We start from the raw sequence: 27364 nt of genomic DNA, 5'->3' as shown, positions 1-27364 counted from the left end.
AAAAATTAGCCAGGCATTACAGTGCACACCTGCAGTCCTAGCTACTTGGGAGGCTGAGGTGGGAGGATGGCTTGAGTCCAAGAGCTCGAGGCTGCAGTGAACAATGATCGAGCCAATGCACTCCAGCCTGGGTGACAGAGCAAGACAAGACCCCATCAATCAATCAATCAATCAATGATAAAACAGGCCACTGGCCAGATTTGGCCTACAAGGCAGTAGTTTGCGTGCCCCTGGTTCAGATTAGAAAATATAGAGTTGAAATCCACTAGCACAGTCTCTCCAAGTCCTGCTTTTCTTCCCCCTTCCTATTCCACATGCCTGGATATTTTCTCATATCCAATGATTCCAAGGCATTGCTAAATGATCTGAAGATTGCAGTGAGTTTGCCTTCATCTAAGCTCAAGAGACTGCAGTGCATAAAGATAATTTGTTCAACAGTGTGAGAACTGCTTTGCCAGGAGTGCTGAGTGTTTTAGTCATCAATCAATCAATCAGTCAGAGAAGAACTCATTAGGCGCATGGTGCTGTTCCACACTGGAGATGTGCAGAGCGTTGAGGCTGGATCCTCACAAGCGTTGAGGCTGGATCCTGGCCCGTGGGTTGGTGAGAAATTCCCACTTCCATGTTGCCCGGGTACTCATCGCCGGTTCACACAGTTTTAGTTGTGTATAATCCTTGAGAGTCACATCTTCCATTTCTTAACCTGTACAATGAAGAAATTCAACTAAATAGCGACATGATTTTGTGTGTGCACCAGGGGGCTTCTCAGCGAGGGCTTCTTGGAGATGTCTTGAAGGCAGCCATGCGCCATGCACGTGGACTGGCCTCAGGGCAGGCTGAGCCGTGGGGGAGGGCTCTTAACTTAAGCCCACGAGATGGAGGCTGTAGTGAGCCATCATCTTGCCACTGCACTCTAGCTGGACAATGGAGCAAGACCCTGTCTCAAAAAAAAAAAGAAAAAGAAAAAGAAAAAGTATTCACTATTTATATGAAATTCAATTCAAATTTAGCTGAGCATCTTGCCTGTTTATTTGCTAAATCTGGTAGCCCTCTAGGGAGAGAAGCAAGTTCACATTTGAGTGTCTGGACCTCCCAGCAACATACTAGTTGGTTCCTACAACCTGTGCGTGGGCATGAGTGCATGGAAATGGCAATAGGGAGAGGGAATAAAACAGAAATAGAGGAGGGTAAGTAATTGAAGCCTGGTATTTTTGCTGTCATTGCAAGAAGAAGGAGATGATCTCACATATGGTATAGATGAAGAGTTGAAAACTCAATGCCAGCCGGGTGCAGTGGCTTACGCCTGTAATCCCAACACTTTGGGAGACTGAGGTGGGTGGATCACCTGACGTCAGGAGTTCAAGACCGGCCTGGCCAACATGGTGAAACCCCGTCTCTACTAAAAATACAAAATTATCCGGGCGTGGCGGCAGGCGACTCTAATCCCAGCTACTCAGGAGACTGAGGCAGGAGAATCTCTTGAACCCAGGAGGTGGAGGTTGCAGTGAGCCGAGATTACGCCGCTGCACTCCAACCTGGGTGACAGTGGGAGACTGTCTCAAAAAAAAAAAAGAGAAAAAGAACAATGCCACAAGGAGCTAGACAAGGAGTAAAAGTAAGTCAAGTGGAATGGATATAGCCACAGGGAACAGTGGGGACATGGGACACTAGGGGGTGCATGCCCCACCTAAGAGGTCTGCTGGTACCTCGCTCCAGCTCACTCTGCCATGTGATCGTCAGGATTTGGTGTGGAAGAGCTGATTCTCCTCAGGCTGACGTTCCTGGTAACCTCACCTGTGGATAGTGAGGCTGATTTCAGAAAGAGCTTTGGAGAGCCAGCAGAGTTCATGAGTAAAGCTGAATACAGTCCCAGCCCCAGCAAATGAAGTCTCCTTCAGCATTAAACCAACTATAAGCTTCACCTGGAAGCAGCACTGACAGGTAAACACAGAACACCCAGTTAAATGTGAACTTCAGATAAATAATGAATACCCTTTCAGTATAAATGCTTCCCAAATATTGCATGGAACACATTTACACCCAAAATATCTATATTTGTTGGCCAGGCATGGTGGCTCACACCCATAATCGCAGCACTTTGGGAGGCCAATATGGGAGGATTGCTTAAGCTAGGGGTTTGAGACCAGCCTGGGCAACATAGTGAGACCCCCATCTATACAGAAATAAAATAATTAGCCAGACATGGTGGTGCACACCTGTAGTTCTAGCTACCTGGGAGGCTGAGGTGGGAGGATAACTTGAGGCCAAGAGATGGAGGCTGCAGTGCACTGTGATCCCGCCATTGAACTCTAGCCTGGACAACAGAGTGAGACCCTGTCTCAAAAAAAAAAAAAAAACCAAACAAGTATTCATTGTTTATATGAAATTCTATTCCAGTTTAACTAAATGTCTTGCCCTTTTATTTGCTAAATCTGTTAGCTCTCTAGGGAGCGAAGCAAATTCACGTTTGAGTGTCTGGACCTCCCAGTAACATACTACGTCATTCCTATGTACTCCCCCTGAGGCCAAAGGATGGATGTTCCAGAACCATCTCGGCCCCTCCCCAGTTGTGTGTTCCCTGTCCCTCCGAGCCTCGGTTTCCTCATCTCTTAGGTGGACATGGGACTTCCTATCTCACAGGATTGTCACAAGGATGAAATGGAGTAAATGTAACAGCATATTGTACAGTGTCTGAGACGAAGCGGACACGCAACACGCTCGCTGCTGAGTGAAATTCCTCACCCTCAGAATGATGCTTTGTTCTCCCACTGCACCTGTCAGGACCCGTCCAGGCCGGGACCAGGGCAGCGTGACACTCCCACAGTGGCAGGCAACGTCTTGTGGTCTCCAGGGGGGAGGGAGCGAGGAACACAAGGGCTGTGCTCCTGCTGAACCGTCCAGATCACAGTTCAGGGGAGAATGAGGGCGGTGGCTTTCTGTTCTTTGGGGTTGGAAGCCACGCCTACAGAATCCTTCTTTTCCACTTGGGCTTTGCTGCCATTTTTCAGCGGCATGGAAACTGCTGCCACCAGCACAAGGATGGTTTCCAATGCAACCAGAGAGTTCTCTGAGGGGCTCCGAGAGACCCAGGACCGGCTTCAGCCACCTTCCCCACTCCGGCCTGCAGCCTCTTGAAAACCAGGCCTGAACATGGAATAGCTGGGAAGCCTTCGAGCATTCCAAAGAAGAAACAGAACCTGGAGCATGAAGAGCTTCATTTTATCAGCCTCCTTCCCTGGATGCCTGAAGGGTGACACCGGATGTCTGCGCTTAGGACACAGAGGTGCCTGCCCGCGCCGCACGCTGATCCGCCTGCAGACGGCCCTGTCCACGCACACACAGACACGTCCCAAACACTGCAGGAAGATCTCTTGAGGGGGCTCGTTTAACTCTGCTTCCCTTGGAAATAAAAGTGACTGCATTCTTTCACTAGGGCTGCCATAGCAAAGTGCCGCAGCCTGGGTGGCTTCAGCAACAGAAATGCCTTGTCGCCCGGTTCTGGATGCGGGAATTTGAGATCAAGGTGCCAGCAGGTCGGTTCCTTCCTAGGCTGTGAGGGACGGATCTATTCCAGGCCCCTCCTCGGCGTGCAGGCCTACACGTTCACATGGAGTTCTCCCTTCACAGCTGTCTGTGGTCAAATGTCCCCTTCCTATAAAGACACCCATCATGTTGGAATAGGGCTTACCCTCACGACCTCATTGTAACTTAGTTACTCTTTAAAGACCCTCTCTCCAGGCCAGGCGCGGTGGCTCACGTCTGTAATCCCAGCACTTTGGGAGGCTGAGGCGTGTGGATCACCTGAGGTCAGGAGTTCGAGACCAGCCTTGCCAGCATGGCGAAACCCCATCTCTACTAAAAATACAAAAATTACCCAGGCGTGGTGGCGTAGGCCTGTAATCCCAGCTACTCGGCAGGCTGAGGCAGGAGAATCACTTGAACCTGGGAGACAGAGATTCCAATGAGCTGAGATCACACCACTGCACTCCAGCCTGGGTGACAGAGCAATATATATATTATTTTATATATATAAATAAAATTAAAATAAAGATCCCATCTCCAAACACGGTCACATTTTTAGGTTCAGGCAATTAAGACTTCAACATGTGAATTGGGGGTGGAGGGGGGCAGAAGTCAACCCACATCAGTTATCTTGTTGGAAAGAATAAAGTCCATTAATCGAAAAGTCTGCTGTGGCAGATACCACAAATATTCCTCTTCTACATGGATGAATCTCAAAATAATTATGCTGAGTGAAAGAAGCCAGGCCAAAAGAGAACACGCTGTGTGATTCCATTTATATAAAATTCTAGAAAATGCAAACTAATCCATACAGCAGCAGAAAGCAGTTCAGTGGTTGTCTGGGGATTGAGGAGCAGGGATGTCACGGGTGGGGAGATGGCAAAGGGTCCCAAGGAAACTTCCAGCAATGATGGAATCTTCATTATTGTGATTGTAGTAGTGGTGGTTTCATGGGCATATGCGTGTGTCAAGCTTATCAAACTGTAGACTTTAAATATGCATATTTTATTATACATCAATTAAAATTCCATAAAGACTTGGGGGTTTTTTGAGAATAAATATGGCCAGATGTGGTGGCTCAGGCCTATAATTCCAACCTTTTGGGAGTCCAAGGCAGGAGGCTTGCTTGAGGCCAGAAGTTCAAGACCTAGTTGGTCCGAGTGTCGTAGGTTATTGTTAAGCTGATTTAACATTGTCTCCCCCCATAACCACACCTGACTATTAAAAACAAAAAAGTTTGAGACCAGGTTGGGCAACACAGCAAGACCCCATCTCTATTAAAAAATTGTATAAAAATTAATCAGGCATGTTGGTGTGCACCTGTAGACCTACCTACACAAGAGGCTGAGATGGGAGGATCACTTGCGCCCAGGAGCTCGAGGCTGCAGTGAGCTATGATCAAGCCACTGCACTCCAGCCTCTGGGCAGCAAAGTGAGATCCTGTCTCAAAAAATAAATAAATAAAAGAACAAATATTCCACTTCTCTTCTTCCCTTCTGTTCTTTTGTTGGGCATGTCGTAGGCATGTACTTACTTCCCTGTTCCCTTCAAAGTCAGGTGTGGCCATGAGACAAGGCTTGACCAATAAGATGCTGGCAGAAGTGATAGGTGTCACTCACAGGTGGTTGCCTTCAGAGCCAGGGTGTGATTCAGCACTTTCCCTTTAGTCCCACCCCTGCAATCATGGAAGGATGAGTCAAGATGGAGCCTCCAACCACCTGGGTCCCTGCCATGACCAGCGCCCCCTGCTGACCTGCGGTAGATGTGCATCACCAGTGAGAAAATCCTTTGCTTTTTTAAGTTACTGAGATTTGGGTCTTGCTTATTACCACAGCATAACCTAAGCTCTGCTGACAGAGTCACCCACAAGTGAGAGAGTCTGTCATTCAGCTGTGGCCCCATTGGAATCAGGCAGGAGACAGAAGCCAGACAAGTAGAGGGTGAACCTAACCAACCACCCAGACTCCTCCCCTCCCGAAAGCCTCCCTATATACTCTGGTCCTTTTTGCTGCACAGCAATATGCATAAAGGGGTACACACTTGCTTTTCTGTGTAAAAATGGCCCCCAAAAGAAAGCTAGCTGCTGGAGGTGGCAGTGGAAGTGAGAAGGAAGGCAAGCATTCCAGCAAGGTCTGAAGGTCAGAAGCGGGTTGTGTAGCGGGAGGCGGAGGTTGCAGTGAGCCAAGATCGCATCACTGCACTCCAGCCTGGTGACAGAGTGAGACGCCGTCAAAAAAAAAAAAAAAAAAAAATGAAGCGGGTTGTGTAAATGACGTTGGTCCTGTATTCACACATCATGGCATGGAAACCGTGTCTCACAGCTTCCAGTTTTGTCTTCCTACATTGTCGGAGGGGGTCCTATGCTACAGAGGTGGTCTTGAATTTGAGGAGTCACCAAAGCATCAGAATTTCTATGATGCCTATTTAGCAAAATGCATTTCAAACACAGGTGATCTTCCTGCACAAAGAAACAGACTGTAATGAAGTGAAGACACCAGGCTTGCTTCGTGCCACTTGGGGAGAGAGTAGAGGCACGGTGCTTGGTTTCAGCACCTCCGCCAGCTTTCTCTGGGCCCTCTGGCAGACCTTCAGCCTTCCTGGCTCCTGAGGTCTGTCCATCAAGCTGGCTTACGTGGCCTCTGAGGTCCTCTTCAGCTTGAGGTCCTGTGATCATTCAGGACTGGGTATCTCACCTCCTGTCCATGCGTTGGTGCTTCCTAGATACAGGACATTCTATGACACACTTTATATAATTCTGAGTTATTCCTCACAGCAAGCTTAGGAGGGATATGGTATTATAATCCTGGTTTTACTCCTCATGAGGAAACCGAGGCTTGACAAAGTCAAGTAATTTGCCCAAAGCCACATACCCTTACAAGACAGAGCCAGAAATGCAGCCCTGATTTTCAAAGCATGTACTGCTGCTTCTCAAGCACATGCTCAGATCACTCCACATTCTTTCTCATAGCTTTTTTTTTTTCATGTTATCTTTGCCTTTTGTTAGTAGTACGAAAAAAATTAAGATTTATTGTGGGTGGTCTGGATGACACCCTCATAACCAGGAATTACCCCTCCATGTTGGAACCGGCACCTCCATTTGTGCTCACAATCTGGCTCTAAGGGGTCTCCTAATGAAACTGCATTTAACTTTTCTTTTTTTTTTTTTTTTTTTTTTTGAGATGGAGTTTCTCTCTATCTCCCAGGCTGGAGTGCAGTGGCGCCATCTCAGGTCGCTGCAACCTCTGCCTCCCGGGTTCAAGCGATTCTCCTGCCTCAGCCTCCTGAGTGGCTGGGATTACAGCTAATTTTTATATTTTTAGTAGAGATGGGGTTTCACCATGTTGGCCAGGCTGATTTTTAAAACACTGTATTAAAAAAAGAAAGAGAGGGAAGGAAGGAAGGGGGAGAGAGAGAGAGAGAGAAAGAAAAAAGAAGGGAGAGAGGAAGGAAGGGGAAAGAGAGAGAAAGAGGAAGGAAAGAAGGAGAAGGAAGGGAGGGAGGGAGAAAGGAAGGCAGGCAGGCAGTGGAGACAGTTATTCCCATTCCCCACCCCCCAGAAATAGAAACATTTAAGAACTCCAAGTTTTTAAGAATTATTTTAATATGCTTTTCCTGTGAAACTCAATTCAAGGCAGCTTCAAGGTAAGAATGCTCATATCTGGCATCTGTCCTTGTATTTTTAGGCACCTTGAGTGCACTCACTACACTCACACCGAGAAGACCCCCAAGAAATTCACCTCCTTGTGCAGATAAAGGAAATGCAAACTGGTCATTCTGGAAACCAGGGTCAATTCTAGGTTTCTAGAAGCCTGGCTGTGGGCCTCAGGGCCCTTCATGAAAGCAAGGGCCTCAGATTGACCCCTTCCAAGCATCCCCTCCCGGGAGGGGAAGGGCACAGATTTTCAAGGGACCCTGGTGCATGCAGGTAAACCGAGGCCTCTAAGCTAGCACGTGGCACCACTGCCCTAGGAGACAAGCCATCCCCGCTCTCTGTCTGGATGGCCTGGTCAATGCAATGTAGATCATGCATGTAATTTCTTTCACTGATATTCAGGGGTGGGGTGTCAAGAACCAATTTGAAATGTATCCAAGTATCTGATGGAAATAAGAGGGAGCTACAGAAAATGACTCAAGCTGAGGACATATAGGAAGGAATTGGTTCAGGTGTAAGGAAGGATTTCTGGGGAACTTTCTTCCTTGTGTTCGTTCCTCCCTCTTTACATAAGGTCTTGAGTCATGAGCACCTTGTGTTAGATGCTGGGATACAAAATGATCAAAACAGAGGGCCTGCCCACTGAGAGTACACAGTTCTGTGGGCCACATACACCCTCCAAAGTAATTCCACCATGACAGGGCAGCTGTCATCATGGAAGGACTGCCCACGTAGAGAGGGTTCCAAGAAAGTGGTCCTGTCCTGGAAGCAACTTGAGGATCCTGCGTCATCCAACAGCTACAGCTTAGGCAGATGGCTAGCAGCTTCCCTGGGCCCAGGCAGTCCTCCAATTCATAAAAGCAAACAGGCGTGGGGCAGTGGCTCACACCTGTTATCCCAGCACTTTGGGAGGCCTAGGCAGGTGGATCACAAGGTCAGGAGTTTGAGACCAGCCTAGCCAACATGGTGAAACCCCCATCTCTACTAAAAAAATACAAAAATTAGCCAGGGATGGTAGCATATGCCTGTAATTCCAGCTACTTGGGAGGCTGAGGCAGGAGAATTGCTTGGACCCAGGAGGCGGAGGTTGCTGTGAGCCGAGACCGCACCATTGCACTCTAGCCTGGGCGACAGAGCAAGACTCCGTCTCAAATAAAAGGGAGGGAGGGAGGGAAGGAAGGAAGGAAGGAAGGAAGGAAGGAAGGAGGGAAGGAAACAGAATCGTAGGTTGCCAGCTGGACGGGTTCTAGAGGTTGGAGAGGCCAAGGTCCTCCCATGACAAATCAGGAAACTGAGGACACACTTTCCCTGCCAGTTCTCCAGCAACACCCACTAGCATCCCAGGCTCTCTATCTACCTAAACAAAGTCGATTCCCCCTGCCTAGCAATTTAATTTATGAGGAGTTTTTTTATGGTAATGAGTTGGAACTGAACACACACTAAAATGCAGCACAAATCACTGCGATGAGAGCTGAAAAATGCTAATCTCTCTCCAACATCTTCAGTGCCATTCTCCTGAAACTACCTGCTCCAACAAGGTTCCGGCGGGTTAATTATTGCTGCAGAGGAAATTGCACTGATTTGCATCTGCTTTCATCGGCTGGAACCAGCGCATGTCCATCCTGCAGGAACAGGCCTGGGGTTAACCTGTTGGCTGCTTCAGGCGAGAGGGACACCGCGTTGCAGGCTGCCTCTCCACCCCACCAACGCTGTTTCCCAGCCTCGGGGCACCTGCAGAGATCCCGATCTAGTTACCTGTTCACCTGTACTTTGTGCATCTGATACTCCCAGAGCCTGCCCACCTGCTCCTTGCAATGCAAAAACAGCAAATCCCAGACCCCTAGCTCAAGTCCTGGGATGTAATTTGGCCTGTTTGAAAAGTCCCATTCCCACCTGGGGAGCTCATCAATAACTATCAGAGCCACCTTTCTCCCCCTCCAAGAACCAGCCTTTTTACAGTGCCTGGTTCCAAATGCAATTTCAAAATCTGGCTGGCTCCTGCAGAAGCCAGCACAGCCTCCCAGATGGGAGGAGGCCATCTCTGAAGGCTGGGCGAGTTACAAAACAGAATCCCAGTGCACTAAGAGGAAGAAGAGAGAGACTGCTATAGAGGACTGGCCTCTGGGGCTCTGAAGACCTGAGTCCTCTGTTCTCAGATTGCATGGGACTTGAAAGCTCCTGGCTGTTGGTCCCCTGTATGTGTAACAGGGTACCTTCTTGTTCTCAGAAAAGGAAAAGTCTGTAATCCATGCATTGATATGCAAATGTGTGTTTACCCAGGTGAGGTGTATTGTGAGAGAAACCGCTGGGATAGGTTTCCACTCTGCACATAACCTTTATTACAGTATTCTTGTTTCACTGGGCTACTCAAAGAGGGTTTAAAAAGAAAGTTCCGCTTGCATACTACGTCTGGCCTGCAGGAATCTTTCACTGAGCCATGTTTTAACCAAAAGCACTAATATTATTATGTTTGCATTAGCATGCGTGGGCTGTCGTTAGGTGCTTTTGATTATAATGACAGCACCAAGAGTCTTAAATCTAGGTAGCACCTGTTCTGAATGATCCTCTGATGATATTGAATATAAGCAAAATAAGTATTTCATATTTATTGCTGACAGATTGGATATGACTGCATTTTTTCTGTGAAGGATGCTGAGCGACTCTGTATCAATAATTGTGCGCAGGACTCCAGGATTTCGTTCATACGGGAACTCCTTTAACGGTGCTTAGCTTACAAGCTCTCCAGGGTGGGCATGGAGCCTCAGTTAGACTGATACACTTTGCAGAGTGCCTGGCCTAGTCCATGCTCAGTCACATTCGGGGCAGGAGGGAGTGAATAAAGGTATACATGGGTGGACAAAATAACACAGTCTAGGCTGGGCGCGGTGTCTCATGCCTATAATCTCAGCACTTAGGGAGGCCAAGATGGGCGGATCACAAGGTCAGGAGTTCAAGACCAGCCTGGCCAATACGGTGAAACCCCATCTCTACTAAAAATACAAAAATTAGCCGGGAATGGTGGCGGGCACCTGTATTCCCAGCTACTCAGGAGGCTGAGGCAGGAGAATTGCTTGAACCCAGGAGGCGGAGGTTGCAATGAGCCGAGATCGCACCCCTGCACTCCAGCCTGGGTGATAGAGCAAAACTCTGTCTCAAAAAAATAAAAAATAACACAATCTATCCCTTAAGTAAAGCCAGGTTGAGGGGAAAGGCAGCAGCCACCAGTGAAATCACCCCTAGGTGAGGACACTCAGCAAGAGAAGGTGGCCCGCCTTGGAGCCACCTGAATACGCAAAACAGAGTCAAGTATCTGCAGAGGAATTTGGCACAAAACGTGTGGCAGATTGTATGACCTGTTTATAGAGATCGTCCTGGAAAAATAAAAAAAGGTTGAGGACTCAGGAGGGTGTAAGCAATGACTAACCTAGTTAGCTAATTACAGGAGTTACACAAAACGGCTGCAGGGTAAGGTCCATTCAGGGGTTACTCAAGACTAGCCCCACCCCCAACAGGTACTGTGGAGGCCCGCAGCCGAGCTGGGCCCGAGTCCCTTCCTCCACATGCACACCCCTTCCTGGCTGCACACCCAGGTGCCATGCCATCTCAGGTCGCTGATGCATCTGTTGGCTTGTGCCCCGGCTAACAGCCATGACTGGGCTTCCCAGTGTGTGATGATGGCAGTTCTCACCCGGAGCAGCACGCAAGAGCGGCCTGCTGGCTCTACAGCCCCTTCCTCTACAGCCCTCTTGGACCCCGATCCTCCTACAGACCCTCCCCTTCCTTTCCCCAGTAACCCTGACTCCCACCCAGGAGTTGCCAACCAATGCACCGGCTGAAAGGCTAAACTTTGTGGCTGTATCAAATGTCCTCCCTGAGACAGCCCCAAAACAATGCAGTTTCCTTTCTCAGCCATCGCCCCAATAAAGAAATACCGCTGCGGATGCATCTAGCCATGGCCAGCTGAAACGGTATTCTGGACACCTTGGTCTGCCTTTGTGAACAGCATGCGCACGCCCAGGGCTCACTGCACACGCTTGCACATGCCACACTCGTGCACACCGCTGAGAGGGTGGGCAAGAGGAGGGCCCTGGAGCCTGAGGGTCACAGAATGCTCGAGACTGCATTATTCTCTAGGATCTTGTCCTTTGGCAAAATGAAACTCAGAGGGTCAGAGTTTCAGAGGGTCAGGAAATGACAAAGCCAAACCTCAAGCTCTGATGTTCTGGCCACAAAAGGAAATGCAGGCACAGCCAGCTGCCTAGAAAAAGGGAAAAGAGGGCTACCGTGCTTCTTGGATTCCTGCCCGATTTTTCTCTTTGACCATCACTAGACATGAAGAGGTCCTAATAAACAGGCCCCTTTGTACTTACCTGGAATATTGGAGGGCTCACTTCCACACATTTATTGAGGGTCTACTATGTGCTATGCACTGTACTAGAAACTGAATTGTGCCAGAACAGTTCCTGCTCTCTGGATGTTTATATCTGGCAAGTGAGAGCAGCAGAAAAACAAATGATGGCAATAGAGTAACAGGGAAAATAAAAGAAGACATACATATGTCGAAAAAGTACAACTGGGCCGGGTGCAGTGGCTCATGCCTGTAATCCCAGCACTTTGGGAGGCCAAGGCAGGCAGATCAGACCTGCCTCCTCGAGGTCAGGAGATGGAGACCATTTTGGCCAACATGGTGAAACCCCGTCTTTACTAAAATTACAAAATTAGCCGGGTGTGGTGCGATGCACTTGTAGTTCCAGCTACTTGGGAGGCTGAGGCAGGAAAATCGCTTGAACCCAGGAGGTGGAGGCTGCAGTGAGCCAAGATCATGCCACTGCACTCCAGCCTGGGTGACAGAGCGAGACTCTGTCTCAAAAAAAAAAAAAGTGCCACTGTGTCTCTCTTAGGGAGGAAGTTGGGGAAGCTTTGCAGCCATAGTGACATCAGGTGAGGATTTTGCAGAAACTGTCAGGCAGGTGAGAAATGGCATTATCCCTGGCTGAGGGAACCATGCAGGTAGAACTCAATGATAGAATGTGGCAGCAAGTGGAGTCAAGAATGATATCCAGGCCAGGCGCAGTGGCTCACACCTATAATCCCAGCATTTTGGGAGGCCGAGGCGGGTGGATCACCTGAGGTCAGGAATTCCAGACCAGCCTGGCCAACATGGTGAAACCTCATCTCTATTAAAAATACAAAAAGCTGGCCGGGCACAGTGGCTCACGCCTATAATCCCAGCAGTTTCAGAGGCCAAGGCGGGCAGATCACCTGAGATCAGGAGTTCAGGACTAGCCTGACCAACATGGAGAAACCCCATCTCTACTAAAAATACAAAACTAGCCAGGCGTGGTGGCACATGCCTGTAATCCCAGCTATTCAGGAGGCTGAGGCAGGAGAATCGCTTGAACCAGGGAGGCAGAGGTTGCAGTGAGCCAAGATCGTGCCATTGCACTCCATCCTGGGCGACAAGAGCGAAACTCTGTCTCAAAAATAAAAAGAAAAAAGAAAAAAAAAGAATGACCTCCAGGTGTTTTGTCTTGGACAAGTGGGCAAATCATAGCACCCTTATCCCACATGAGAAATACTGAAGGACAGGCAGACATATAGAGTAAGATGGTGAGTTTATTCCCCGCCATCTTGATTTCGAGTTATCTGTAGGACAGTCAGGTGTAGGTATCAATGTGCACCTGGACAAGTGAGTGTGGAAAAGAGTGTACAGGAAAGAGGCCGGGTAAGTAACCTCAGCAAGAGTATGGTAGACTATGGTGTAGATGGGGTAAGGACGTGAAGATAGAGCATGTAGGCCAGTCCTAAGCTGGTGCAGTTAAATAAGAAGGAGGAGAGCAAGAGTCCTGCAGGCTCACAGAATACAGCCATCAAGTTTCTAGCACAAGGAAGGGACGGGTGATCCTCCATTTATGTGAGGCTAAGGGTGCACACGGACAGGCCGGCCTCAAATTGGAAGGGGGGCTGTTCTCAGCTCCTGGAGAAAAGAGAAAGACAAGCAGGAGAGGAGGTAATGAGGAAAATAGGGACAAAGGGGGACAAGAAGTTGAGAACTGTGTTTTGTTCTCCCTTATGAAAATAGGCTTAATGAAAATTGCCTAGGTCATTTGGTTGTTTTTTAAATGACCAGGTAAAGTCTTTGTTTTGTTTTGTTTTCTGGCCTGGTGCAGTAGCTCACACCTGTAATCCAAGAATTTTGAGAGGCTGATGCAGGTGGATCACTTGAGGTCAGGAGTTTGAGGCCAGCCTGGCTAACATGGTAAAATCTGGTTATCTACTAAAACTACAAAAAAAAATTAGCAGGGGATGGTAGTGCATGCCTGTAATTCCAGCTACTTAGGAGGCTGAGGCAGGAGAATCGCTTGAACTTGGGAGGTGGAGGTTGCAGTGAGCCCAGATCACACCATTGCACTCCAGTCTAGGTGACAGAGTTTTATTCCATCTCAAAAAATATATATTTTTTTTTTCTTTCTTCCTTCCTTCCTTCCTTCCTTTCTTTCTTTCTTTCCTTCTTTCTTTCTTTCTCTCTCTCTCCCTCCCTCTCTCTCTCTTTCTCTCTCTCTCTCTCTCTTTCTTTCTTTCTTTCAGACAGGGTCTGTGGCCCAGGCTGGAATGCAGTGGTGCGATCATAGCTCACTGCAGCCTCAAATTCCCAGGCTCAAGTAATCCTCTCACCTCAGCCTCCCAAGTAGCTGGGACTACAAGTGAGTACCACCACACCGAGCTACGGTAAAAGCATCTTTAGAGAAATAAACTAATTCTAAGTGTACTCTAATTATACCTCTCCATGTGATACACACACTTATTAATGATACAGCAAATGCCTTGGGGAGAAAAGATTCTCAGGATCTGGCAATGCTGAATTATTTCACTGAGATTCCTCAAAACCACGAAACAATTAAGTTTCAGCTGATAAATACATGAAATGTCAAACACTATGAAGACTCTGACTATCCCTACTTAGAATAATCAAAATCAACCAGGCGCAGTGGCTCACGCCTATAATCCCAACACTTTAGGAGGCCAAGATGGGTGGATCACGAGGTCAAGAGATCGAGAATATCCTGGCCAACATGGTGAAACCCCATTTCTACTACTAATACAAACAAAAATACAAAAATTAGCCAGGCGTGGTGGCATGTAGCCCCAGCTAGCTACTTGGGAGGCTGAGGCAGAAGAATCACTTGAACACAGTGGGCGGAGGTTGCAATGAGCCAAGATCGTGCCACTGCACTCCAGCCTGGGTAGCTGAGCAAGACTCCGTCTCAAAAAAAAAAAAAAAAGAAGAAGAAGAAGAAGAAGAAGACTCAAAATCTGTGAAAACATAACATAGATAGCTGCTCATCTGATTAAAAGGCTCTCTGTTTTCATGTCCTATTCTTACAAACTCAAGAACCTGACACAAACTTCAACCTCCAAATAGAGAAGCAGCTCCACTGTACAGAGCCAAGTAAAAATGCCTTTGGTGGCCGGGCACAGCAGCTCACACCTGTAATCCCAGCACTTTGGGAAGCCAAGGGGGGAGGATCACTTGAGGCCAGGAGTTCAAGACCAGCCTGGGCAACATAGTGAGACTATCTCTACAAAAAAATGAAAAAGTGGAAAAAAAATTGCCTTTGGAGACAGAAGTTTGAGGGCATTTTGAAGACTTTTATGTGCCGAGAAATTTCAAGCTTGAAAGATCAAAAGGCAAGAAGAAATAAATATATCTGGTATTTTGAAGGATCAAGGGATCAAACTGCTCATTTGACCAACTGGAGACTTACAAGAGCATTGGAATGTGGGTCGGATCCAATGTGGATAGAATTCAGCTCTAGGCTTTTAAACCCGTCACCCACTGGGAACAGGATTCCGAAGGAAAATGGCAGGTGTGTGAATAGGTGTAGGGTCCACATGACAGGCCCTGTCTGGCAAACGCCCACTGCTATGCTACACCAAATGGAGAAAACAGACGTGGGTTCCCTGTCTCATGGATCCCCCGGGTTTACACTGCAGGGCACATTGCAAAGGAATGAGAGCACCCACCACAAAGGGAATACCAGAGCTTGGGCCAGAGGGCAACACAGTAGCCCTCCCACTGCTTCTGAAGCCCTGGGGCAAGAGAGAGGGCTAGAAGGAAGGAGGGGACAAGCATGTCACCTGGCACCAATGACAGACTCGTCAGCAAGAGCCAAACCAAGCCCCTCAGTGAGTCACACAAACCGTGGAGTTTGAACTGAACATCTACAAGGAGCACGGAGGCTGTGCTTCTCCAGAGTCCCGCCTGCTGTGCCGGGAGCATTCCCGTGGTGCTGTCAGGGTGCCTGGGTGGGGCTTCACTCTGGGTTCCAGAAGCTACTGCTCAAATGCTGCGTCCTCTCATCAGGACAACCGAAAGCTGGGGAGAGGAAAGGGAGAAGACTCAAGGGAACGTGACTCTGACTTCCCAGAAAGATGAAGCCACGGATGCCACCGCACCTGGCTGGGAGCCAAAAGGCATGACGTGGTGTGGGAGCAAATTACAGAAACTCTCGGGCAGGAGCTGAGGGCTTGAGTGTCAAAATGAGATACAGCCTCCTCTTCCTGATCCCATTCTTTTCCTCTTCGAAAGCTTCTTTGTGTATTTTAAATTCAAAGGAAGGGTTTGGACAAAAGGGAGGCTGTTCCATCCAGAAAGCACGTACTTGTCAGGACAAGCCGTCTGCCAGGGCGTCTGGCAGGGAAGGGTTGGGGGCCACGGGCTTACTTACCCGAAGTCCTCGGGCAGTGGCAGGGGCCCAGAGCACCTCCCCGCTGTGAGTCAGCAGAAGGGCATTCCTCCACTGTTACCAGCTCCTCCATCTCCACCAAAACAAGCCATGCCTTTCCCTTTCCCACGTTCCCGGGTCGAGAAGCAGGTGTGGTCCTTTGCAGCAAGTTGACATCAACGAAAACCACATTCCTTGGCCCTTCGATTCCTATTGACACATGCAGTTTCTGAGGCTGAGTTACACCTGACCTCTGGGTCAGTCCCTGTTTACTCATCTGCACAACCCACTCATTTATCAGATAATGACCCAGCCCTCGGATGTGACTCCTGCTCGGCCCCAGGAGGAGTGGGCAGGGTGTCAGGGAGACCTCTCTCCAGGGGCTCACGGGCTGCCCCGCACTGGTGATGGTACCCAGGAGGGCCTTTGCATGGTATCTACTCATGTAAAACATGCCCCTTCTGACCCCTACTTCCTCTTTATTTACTTCCTTGCATTTATTCATTCATTCACAGGATAGATATTGGGTTCCCCTGGTGCCAGGCTCCACAGAAAGTCTTCAGGGGAGCCAGGTCCAGTGGCTCACACATGTAATCCCAGGGACACTAGAGGCTGAGGCAGAAGGATCCTTTGAGCCCAGGAGTTCAAGATCAGCCTGGGCAATATAGTGAGACCCCATGTCTACAAAAAAAAGAGAAAAAAATGAGACAGGGTCTTACTCTGTTGCCAGGCTAGAATGCAGTGGTACGATCTCAGCTCATTGCAGACTCAATCTCCTGGGCTCAAGTGATCCTCCCACCTCAGCCTCCACAGTGGCTGGCAATGCCGGTTTGCACTACGACACCCAGCTAATTTTTGTATTAAAACAATTTTTTTAAATTAGCCAAGCATGGTGATGCACACCTGTAGTCTTTAGTTACTCAGGAGGCCGAAGCAGGAGGATCACTTAAGTCCAGAAGTTTGAGGCTGCAGTGAGCTATGACTGTGCCACTGCACTCCAGCCTGAATGACAGAGCAAGACTCCGACTCTAAAATAAATAAATAAATCAGAAAAGAACAGTGTGGAGGGTGTAATGGTGAACCAAACCTGGCATGATTCCATGTCCCACATGACTTACCTTTCAGTAAGAGAAGACATCAGAAGCAAGCATGCAAGCAAATAAATAGGCCAGATAGTTTCTGTGAATAGGAAGGGCTTTGGAGCACATCGAGACTAGGGGAGGGGCTGACTTAGTCCTCTCTGAGGAAGGGACACAGCCTGAGGGATGAAGGGCCCGGGCCCCTGAGGAGGGGAGCCCAAAAGGAAGCCGTGCTGGGGGTTCAAACCGCCAGTGTGAAATGGAAGCCTCAGCCAGACGAGGCGTGTCCTCGCTCATCAGACACAAGCATGCTCTGGCCCAGAGCAGGATGGCCTCAGGCCTGGCCTCCGCCCATGGGGCTTCCTCCTCTGAGGCAGAGAACTTTGAAAAGAAGTCACCCACGTGGTTGCTTCGAACTCTCCCAGAAAGGCAGCAAATGTGGCTTGTTACACCAGGGAGAGAGGCCGTCTCGGTGAGGACACTCTGGTGGCTCACGATTGGCCTGATTTCCTCAGGTGACAGGAGAGGGTCAGAGGCTGCTGATCCTCCAGTCACTGTCCTCCGGAGACCCCTGCCAGTATCAGTGGCCAGTCAGCTCCTGCCAGCGCCTCCTGGAAACTCCACCATTGCCCCACTCATGGGCAAAACCCCACGTAGTACTTGGACTCTTTTTCTCAGGGGGGGCTGATGCACACACAGCCAGGGCCCTGGGCCTGGCTGCCCAGCTCATCTTCACTTCCAGAAACTCCACTTCTCCCTGCTGCATGGGACTGGCGCCAGGCCACATCATGGCTTGGCTTGGGGGCAGCGTGCCTCCCTCCTGAACATTGCAGCTCCATGTGCTTCCCGAGGTGACGAATGACCTTGATTCACATTGGTGAAGTAATGGCTTTCCTCCTCAACCTTCTCATCCATTAGTCACGTTGCAACACGGCCCTACATGGCACAGAATGCATTCCCAGGAGCCAGCTCAGGGCATTGCAAACACCTCCCAGGCTCGGCTTACCAAACTCAGTCACACAATCAGCCCAGGTGCCCGGAACTGCCTTGGCCCGCTGCCACCAAAGTCCCCACAGCAGGGACTTGGGAAAGCGTGAGAGCAGAGGCCAAAGACTGGGGCTCAGGTCCAGGTCTCCCCTTGCTCTGTAACTTTGGGCAAATGACTTAACTTCTCTTAGCTTCTGCATCTATACATCGCCAATAACGCCGTGAGCACTGGGGAAAAGCAAATGAGAAAGTAGCTGAGGAAGCACTTTGTAAGCTGTTATAAAGCACCAGACAAATGACAGTGGTTCAGTCCCACGGAAAAATTGATCACGATGGGTGACCGCTGGGTCATTACCCAAGGAGTTTGTTTGTTTGCGTGTTTGTTTGTTTGTTTGCTGAGACAGGGTCTTGCTCTGTCACCCAGGCTGGAGTGCAGTGGCACAATCACGGTTCACTGAAGCCTCAGCCTTCTGGGCGCAGGTGATCCTTCCACCTCAGCCTCCTGAGTAGCGGCAAGTGCAGGTGCATACCACCACACCTAGCTAATAACATGATTTTTGCACTTAATCTTAGCCAAAAGGCTGAGAAGTGATATACTTTTATCTTTTGTAGAGATACGGTCTTATTGCACTGCCCAGGCTGGTCTCAAACTGCTGGGCTCAAGGGATCCTCCTGCCTCAACCCTCCAAAGTGCTGGGATTACAGGCATGAGTCACCACACCCAGACACCTAAAGATGGCTCATTTCTATGAGGAACAGAAATGATGTCCCCGAATCCATTTCTGGGACATGGAAAGACAACCTCATAACACAGTGTTTTTAGTACAGGTTGAATATGCTCCTAATTTAAATGCCTAGGGGGCTAGGCACAGTGGCTCATGCCTGCAATCCCAGCAATTTGGGGGGCCCAGATGGGAGAATCACTTGAGGCCAGGAGTTCAAGACCAGCCTGGGCAACATGGCAAAACCCTGCCTCTACTAAAAATACAAAAATTCGGTGGGCGTAGTGTTGCATATCTGCAATCCCAGCTCCTCAGGTGGTTGAGGCACAAGAATCACTCGAACCCAGGAGGTGGGGGTTGCAGTGAGCTGAGATCGCGCCACTGCACTCCAGCCTGGGTGACGGTGCAAGACTCCATCTCAAAAAATAAATAAATAGCTTGGGAATCACAGTGTCTTGGAGTTCGCATTTTTTTGGATTTTGGAATATTTGCCTCATGTACTTATCAACTGATGATCCCAAATCCAAAAATCCAAAATCCGTAATGCTCCAGTGAACATTTCCTTTGAGCATCAGGCTGATGCTCAAAAAGTTTCAAATTGTGGAGGATTTCGGGTTTTTGGTTTGGAACGCTTAACCTATATATCAGTAGGTAAACTTCCTGTGTAAAATCTAAGAAACGGGCCGGGCGCGGTGGCTCAAGCCTGTAATCCCAGCACTTTGGGAGGCCGAGACGGGCGGATCACGAGGTCAGGAGATCGAGACCATCCTGGCTAACCCGGTGAAACCCCGTCTCTACTAAAAAATACAAAAAACTAGCCGGGCGAGGTGGCGGGCGCCTGTAGTCCCAGCTACTCCGGAGGCTGAGGCAGGAGAATGGCGTAAACCCGGGAGGCGGAGCTTGCAGTGAGCTGAGATCTGGCCACTGCACTCCAGCTCGGGCGACAGAGCAAGACTCCGTCTCAAAAAAAAAAAAAAATCTAAGAAACAAGCCCCATGCCACATTGTAAAGCATTGTAATACGATGCCAAGAAATGTCCATAGGTGTATGTATAGTACATCCTCTGCCCCAAAATCATTGCTTGGAGATTTGGGATTGGAACCTACATTGCATTGATGGCTGTTATTTGAGCCTGCGAGGAGATATAGTAGGTGGATTCAACAGAGGGCTCAGATACCTGTAGTCCCAGCTACTCAGGAGACTGAGGCAGGAGAATCGCTTGAATCCAGGAGGCGGAAGTTGCAGTGAGCTGAGATCGCGCTACTGCACTCCAGCCTGGGTGACAAAGCAAGACTCTGTCTTTAAAAAAAAAAAACAGAAAACAAAACAAAACAAAACAAAAAAACGGTGGGCTCAGGCCACTGTCACTGATGCAAGTAATCTTGTAGCTTCCAATGTATATACTTAAGGAAGAATTAGCAAGTTTTCGAAAACCACATGCCAAGTTAGTGGCCAAAAAGAATCCCTATCCTCCTGCCTAGTGGAACTCCCTTTGATGGACTGCTCTTGCTGCTCACATGGGCCCATCCTTTACTGTTTTCCTTTTTTTTTTTTAGACAAAGTCTCACTGTGTCGCCCAGGCTGGAGTGCAATGGCACGATCTCGGCTCACTGCAACCTCCGCCTCCCGGGTTCAAGTGATTCTCCTGCCTCAGCCTCCCGAACAGCTGGGATTACAGGTACCTGCCACCATGCCTGGCTAATTTTTGTATTTTTCATAGAGATGGGGTTTCACAAGGTTGGCCAGGCTGGTCTCGAACTGATCTGCTCACCTTGGCCTCCCAAAGTGTTGAGACTACAGGCGTGAGCCATCGTACCCAGCCAATTGCTAAATTTTTACCATTCCATTTTATCAAACAAAAGAGAGGCAGGACTTGGATCTTTCTTCATCCACAGGTAGTAAGATCAGGCTAATAATGGACAGGTGCAGTGGCTCACGCCTGGGTGACAAGAGGGAGACTCTGTCTCAAAAAATATATATATATATATATGTGTGTGTGTGTGTGTGTGTGTGTGTGTGTGTGTGTGTGTGTGTGGATCAGGCTAATAATGATGCTCAAGGGCAAATTACCAAGGATCTGGATGTGAATGGCAGGGGCTGGATCGGAAGGGACAGCAGGCCAGTTGGCAGGAGGGTGTTCACTGCCCTCCACGCACCAACCCCGGCTGGTCTCCTTTCCTTGATGGCGAAGCACCATTAGCAGGCCTCCTCTAGCTCTGGAAGCAGGAGTCTTGTCCTTGAAAATCATAGAGTTTAGGCTGGGCACGATGGCTCACACCTGCAATCCTAGCAGCTTGGGAGGCCGAGGTGGGTGGATTACCTGAGGTCAGGAGTTTGAGACCAGCCTGGCCAACATGGTGAAATCCCGTCTCTACTAGAAATACAAAAATTAGCCAGACGTGGTGGCTCGTGCCTGTAGTCTCAACTGTTTGGGAGGCTGAGACACAAGAATCCCTGGAACCCGGGAGCTGGAGGTTGCAGTGAGCAGAGATCGCGCCACTGCACTCCAGCCTGGGTGACAGAATGAGACTCCATCTCAAAAAAAAAGAAAATCATGGAGTTTGAGCCCTGGGAGTCTTGGGTGAATTCAAAACCAAGCACAGGCCTGGCGTGGTGGCTCACGCCTGTAACCCCAGCACTTTGGGAGGCTGAGGTGAGTAGATTACTTGAGATCAGGAGTTCAAGACCAGCCTGGCCAACATGGTGAAATCCCTTCTCTACTAAAAATACAGAAACCTAGCCAGGCATGGAGGTGCACGGCTGTAATCCCAGCTACTCAGGAGGCTGAGGCAGGAGAATTGCTTGAACCGGGGAGGCAGAGATTGCAGTGAGTCGAGATCCTGCCACGACATTACAGCCTAGGTGACAGAGAGACACTCTGTCTAAACAAAACAAAACAAAACAAAGAGTGCAGTTCATTCCTCTCCCTTTCTTCTCCATGATCTGAGAGGGAGAGTTTAAGAAATGCAGATGCCCAGGCTCCACTGACAGCCACTTAGAAGCAGGCCTTTCAAAACTGCCATCCCTAAGACCGCCCTCTTCACTCCCCTCTACACGTGGTCTTCCCCAGCCTTCCCCATCACAATCAAGAGCTCCGTCTTCCACCTCCAGCAAACACCTGGAGACTGTCCTTAACTCATTCCTCCGTCATGTTCCACATCCAATCCATAAGAAAAGAATGTCAGCACCACCTTCCCAAGAAATTCTGAATTACGTGTCACCTCCCCTAGCATCCAGAGTCACACACGGCCCCACAACCAACAAGGTCCTCCTTACAGGACCACACCCCTGCTCACCGCCCTCACATAGTCTCTGGCCACCATCCAAGAGCAGCGTCCTCCTCCAAGCTTTGGACAGGCCACCCTCATTCCCCTCTCAGGGCTTTTGCCCCAGTTGTTTCCTGCCCTGGAATGCTGGTCCGTAGTCTGGCTCCTTCTTCCCTTTGTGGAATTGCTCGTGCAGACGCCTTCTCTGATTCCCTATCTAAAATTTTTGCTCAGCCAGGCACAGTGGTTCATATCTGTAATCCCAGCACTTTGGGAGGCTCAGGTGGGAGGATCCTTTGAGCCCAGGAGTTCAAGACCAGCTTGGGCAACACGGCAAAACCCCATCTCCACAAAAATATTTTTAAAAATTAGCCAGGCATGTTGGTGCACACCTGCAGTCCCAGCTACTCAGGAAGCTGAGGCAGGAGGATCACTTAAGCCCAGGAGTCTGAGGCTGCAGTGAGCTATGATCACACCACTACACTCCAGCCTGGGAGACAGAGTGAGACCCTGTCTCAAAAAATAAAATATCCAGGAGCAGTGGTTCACACATGTAATCCTAGCACTTTGGGAGACGAAGGGGGGGGGGGGGGGGGTCCCCTGGGGGCGGGGGTTCAAGACCAGCCTGAGCAATATGGTGAAACCCCATCTCTACTAAAGATACAATAATTAGCTGGGCATGGTGGTGGGCGCTGGTAATCCCAGCTACTCAGGAGGCTGAGGCAGAAGAAGTGCTGAACCCGGGAGGCGGAGCTTGCGGTGAGCCGAGGTCACACCACTGCACTCCAGCCTGGGCAATAGAGCGAGACTCCATCTCAAAAATAAAATAAAACAAAATAAAATAAAATAAAATAGTTGTTTTCCTCCTCTCCTACCCTCCCCTCTAGCCAATCTCTGTCCCCTTATGCATTTTTATTGTCCTTATAGCATGTCACTCTCTGAAATGATTTCTTCCTAATTTTATGTGTTGACTGTCTCCTATGAGCACCATAAAGGCAGGGTCACATCCCCCTCATTTACCACTGGAATGGAACAATTCCTGGACCAGAACAGTGTGCTCAAAAAGCATCTGTTGACCCCCTCCAAGAGTCCAGTAACTTCAAGCAAACTGAGCAGGAAAGAGCACCAACAACTCTCGAGTTGCCAATGGCCAGTTTCAGCACCTCAGACAGTGAGGCCCACGGCCGAGCTCCTGCCATTGCATCTGAGGCCTCCAGCGCCAAGGGAAAAGCCCCGGGCCTCTTCCACTTTTGGCCTCCTTCTCTGCTGGGGCTGCCCCACTTTCCACAGGAGTTGGTGACGGGACACGCGTTGGCCCCGGCACTCCACGCCCAGAGCCCCGGGCAGGAGGACACCTTCTCCCTTTCTTGGCCTCAGCACCGGACCGGCAAGCTTTTCAATTCCCCCATCTGCAAGACAGGGACAAAGAATGCTTTGTCACCCCACCTACTTCTCACGGGTGTTATGAAACAACTGTTTGCTCGGAAAACACTTTGAGCAACTTGGGGAAAGGTGCCCGGGGCTCAGATGACGCCTGTTGCATTCGATCCGGGCCAAGAAAGTGCTGTGCCAACTAGTCATCCGGTCACCGCCGCACCCCCCGGAGGGGCGGGAGGCACAGCAGCTTCTCCTGTGTCTCCAAGCCTGTGTCACCAAGCCCGCTGGCCCTGCTGCGGTCCCAGAATCTGCCCACGAGGTGTGTGTGTGTTCCTGGGGCTGCCTGAGCCACTGGTTTCAGCAGAATCTGAGCTCTCTATGGGCCTGGACAGTGGCCTCCAAACACCCAGCCTACCCTTAGCCAGGAAGAAGGGCCGAGGGTCACCTGGGGACAACCCACCTGAGCTCCTGCCCTGCAGGGCGGGGCTTAGATTTTGCTGCCAGCATCCCGGGCAGGGAGCTGGGAACAGAGGCAAGTGGTCTTGGCTCCCCGGCCTGGGGAGGGCAGATCGTAACCTGCAGGCAGGCAGGTGCCTCCTGAGCCGACAGCAGTGGCAGCGGCCACCTAGTTACTACGACAACCATACTTGGCCACCATCACTCTGTCCCCAAGAGGGGCCGGCCCCAACCCTGACCACCAGGGTTACCCAGGGCTGCCCAAGGTTGAGATGGAGAAGAACCGAGGCGAAGGCAGGCTGAGGGCCAATGGGCACACCTCCCCTTTGGTCAACAGCTCAATCTTAGCTTTGGACTGGACTTTGGACTCAAAGGTGGGACAGGTCTCTCTCTCTCTCTGCAGTATCCACCCCAGGCTGCTGCTTCAAGATAAACCCTCTCCCTACAGGTGACTTCAGCAAGGCCTTTCGCAGACAGTGCACAGCAGACAGCATGCATGTTTAATTATAACTCTCACATAGGCAGGGCTGGCTACATACAGTATGTCTGCCTGTTACTAATTATATTTACTTTCAAACGAAGTGGGGGGAGATCTTCTGAAGATGAGTCAGAAAACAAAAAAGCCCTTCGTTGTTATGAAAGCAGGGGAACGTCTCCTGAGAGCGTCTGGAGCAGCGCTGTCACTGCCTGACAGTGGAAAACCTGAGCGCCAAGCCAGCCAACCCGGTAAACACCACATGCTGGCTTTCCTGGCCCAGCGTCCCTTCAAGCCAGTGCCTGAACTGCATACCAAGCCACAATCAATAGGAAAGGCGTTCTCCCTCCCGGACAGAGCAGCATTTAGAGCCTGGCTGGCTCTTCCTGCAAAGACAGGGCGACTCGGCGATCTGCTGTCACCTTAATTGGGAGGCAGTGTTCCAGTTGAAACACAGCAAAGGTTTTTTCCCTCATCAAAGGAGAAGCATTGTGACCAGATGGCTGAAATGAAAAGGCTTCATCCTCAGCCTCCACACAGCCAACGGTGTTATTAATAACAACACTGCGAATGCCACAAATCACATGCGAACACCTAGAAACCCAAAATAGTCACCACATGCAGAGCAGAAGTCGTCCGCGCCTTGGCGGCGATTAGATCATTGTGCTAATTTCAGCTGGACGCGGCCTCACACACACACATGTGGACTCACATCCGCATCTGTCTGTGTGTTTGAGGTCCGCAAGTGTGAAGTGCCTGCGGCTGTTTGGGGGGAACTGGTCCCCAGGCCCCACTCAGCCATCAGCTGCCTCCTCTGAGAAGACTGTGTGGGCAGCCCTGCCTCCTCTCCACACAGACGCCAGAGAGTAAGCCCAGCCGAGGGTGACACATCCGCCCAGGAGAGCCATGCAAACTCACACTGTTCAGAATGGGTTTTCCAATCATTTTTTAAACAGCCACACTTGTTTTGTTTGCTTTCTTCCAGGAAGGCTGCATTGTTTTGGAAAAGTAGGGGGAGGACATTTTTTTAAATGAGTTCACTTCCTGAGTCTTTAAAATATTTCCCCGTAGACAGAGTATTGAGAAGCTGTGGCCAGAGGACGCAGCGGTCTCAGGTGGGCGGCACCCGGAGTATGAGGATGACAGCATGTCCCCTGACCCGTGCTCTTCACAAGCCATCCGCAGGGGAACTGAAGTTGGCAACCAGACGGCAACGCAAGAGCCGGGAGCGCGTCCCTTCCCAAACCCCCACCCCACTTCCCATCACCCTCCAAGAAAATGTTTCTAAAGCCACTTTGGAATTCGGAATGGGTTTTCCTGTTTGTCCAGGCAAGGTTGAATTATGAAATCACATTATTCAAAGGAGAAGAGAAAACATAGATATGAGAGACTAGTCACTGAAGATTTTATTAGGAAGGAATTATGAGGGTGGACAGCATGAATCAAAGTGCTTTTTCTCAGGCATTATTTTACCCGTTACTCGTGGTCGCCCTGTGAAGCAAATGGTGGTATGCCTATTTCACAGGTAAGAGCCCGAGAGGTGAGGCGGCAATCCTAGGGACCCTCTACCCACTCCCACAGACTAAGTCAGCTTCCCTGCTGTACCCCTTCTTAGCAATCTGCACCATTCCTTCATTGCTGGAGTCATCACTAGAAGCAAAAGTTATTTGCAGGGTGAGTTGGCCTATGTCGATCACTCCCCATTGGAATGAAAACTCCATGAAGACAGGCAGTTGTCTTGTTCACAAAGGTACCCAGACTGGGCACAGTGCCTTGAGCACAGTAGCTTTGAAGTATGTATTTATTGAACAGATTAAAAAAAAAAAAGCCAGGCATGGTGGCTCCCACCTGTAATCCCAGCACTTTGGGAGGCCGAGGCAGGTGGATCACTTGAGGTCAGGAGTTCAAGACCAGCCTGGCCAACATGGCAAAACTCCATCTCTACTAAAAAATATATATATATATATGTGCGCAGTGGCGGGCGCCTGTAATCCCAGCTACTTGGGAGGCTGAGGTTGAACCTGAGAGGCAGAGTTTGCAGTGAGCCGAGATCACGCGACCTCACTCCAGTCTGGGCAACAGATCGAGACTCCATCTGAAAAACAACAACAACAATAACAACAGAAAACAAAACAACAACAAAAAAAAACCTCTTGTTCTGAAGGAAGAAAGAAGGCCCAAAAAGAGAAACATGGCAGCGCTGAGTATGCCAGCAGAAACACACATGATCCTTTTCAAAACCAGTGCCACACACCCTTCCAAATTCACAAAACCCTGGGGCCTGGAGGGCCTGGCACCTGGGCAGTGAAGAGGCCTTTCCACTTCCTATCAAGGCACTGGACGGGTAGGTACAGGGAGTGTCCCCCCACATGCAGCAGATGGGGTACGAGTGCCCTTCCAGCAAATGGAGAATCAAACACAGAGACAGCAGTGCTTTATCCTGAAAGTAGCTTGACCAGCAAGGGCAGAGCTTGGCATCAGACCCATCAGCCCTGCCCATAATCCCCTGATCAGATCACAGATGGAAGCAATGCTCTAGTTTTCAGAGCAATGGTCCAAACTCTAGCTTTGCCCCACAAAGATGACACCCAGCCTCAAAGTGCGGGGGCCTGGTCACTGAGAAAGCCTCCCTTTTCCCACCCTGGCTCCCCCTGCTCCCTTCAAAGTCCTCAGCCTTCACTAGAGTGGATCATGAGATGAGGAAGAACAGCAGATGGAAGAGCAGGCAGAAAAGGAGGGCTGGAAAGAGGAAGGACCCTCCCACCACCTCACCAAACTGAAGGCTGGGCTCCCAGCAGGCCTGCTGGGGTCTTGTCTTCCATGTGGTCTAAGACACAAGCATTTGTAAAGGCCTATTGGCTCACGGTGTTCCCGGCTGTGTCTTAGCACTAGAATTCCTCAGGAAAAACACAGAGCCCTGCCCTCGAAAGGCTTCCAGTCTCACAGCAAACCAAATAGTACAGCTTAGAGGTCTCCAAGCACAGAGGCTGTTTGCCATTCCTGGCTTTTCCATTCTCCCAAGTCGGGGTGAGGAAGTTGTACTGTTCCATCCTCAAACCAAGCCAGGCACTCCCTTTGGGCCTCTTAGTTTCTGACTTCTGC

The 27364-nt window shown here is 49.8% G+C and overlaps 1 long non-coding RNA gene across 2 annotated transcripts; it reads right to left on the bottom strand.

The window, feature by feature from the left end:
• Window positions 1–54: 54 nt before the first annotated feature.
• On the bottom strand, window positions 55–16235 carry LOC111545251. Of its 2 annotated transcripts, none has more exons than XR_002732381.2 (4): window positions 15904–16235; window positions 15377–15551; window positions 1688–1794; window positions 55–937 (listed from the first exon to the last, which is right to left on the bottom strand). It is a non-coding gene; the product is annotated as an uncharacterized LOC111545251 (long non-coding RNA). The 2 variants fall into 2 exon arrangements; XR_002732380.2 differs by having other exon boundaries at window positions 1707–1794.
• Window positions 16236–27364: the final 11129 nt, after the last annotated feature.

Source organism: Piliocolobus tephrosceles, chromosome 1, assembly GCF_002776525.5.
Source record: "Piliocolobus tephrosceles isolate RC106 chromosome 1, ASM277652v3, whole genome shotgun sequence".
Classification (NCBI taxonomy): Eukaryota; Metazoa; Chordata; class Mammalia; order Primates; family Cercopithecidae; genus Piliocolobus; species Piliocolobus tephrosceles.
Note: the sequence above shows the minus strand (reverse complement) of the source record. Positions and strands in the feature narration are given on the sequence as shown.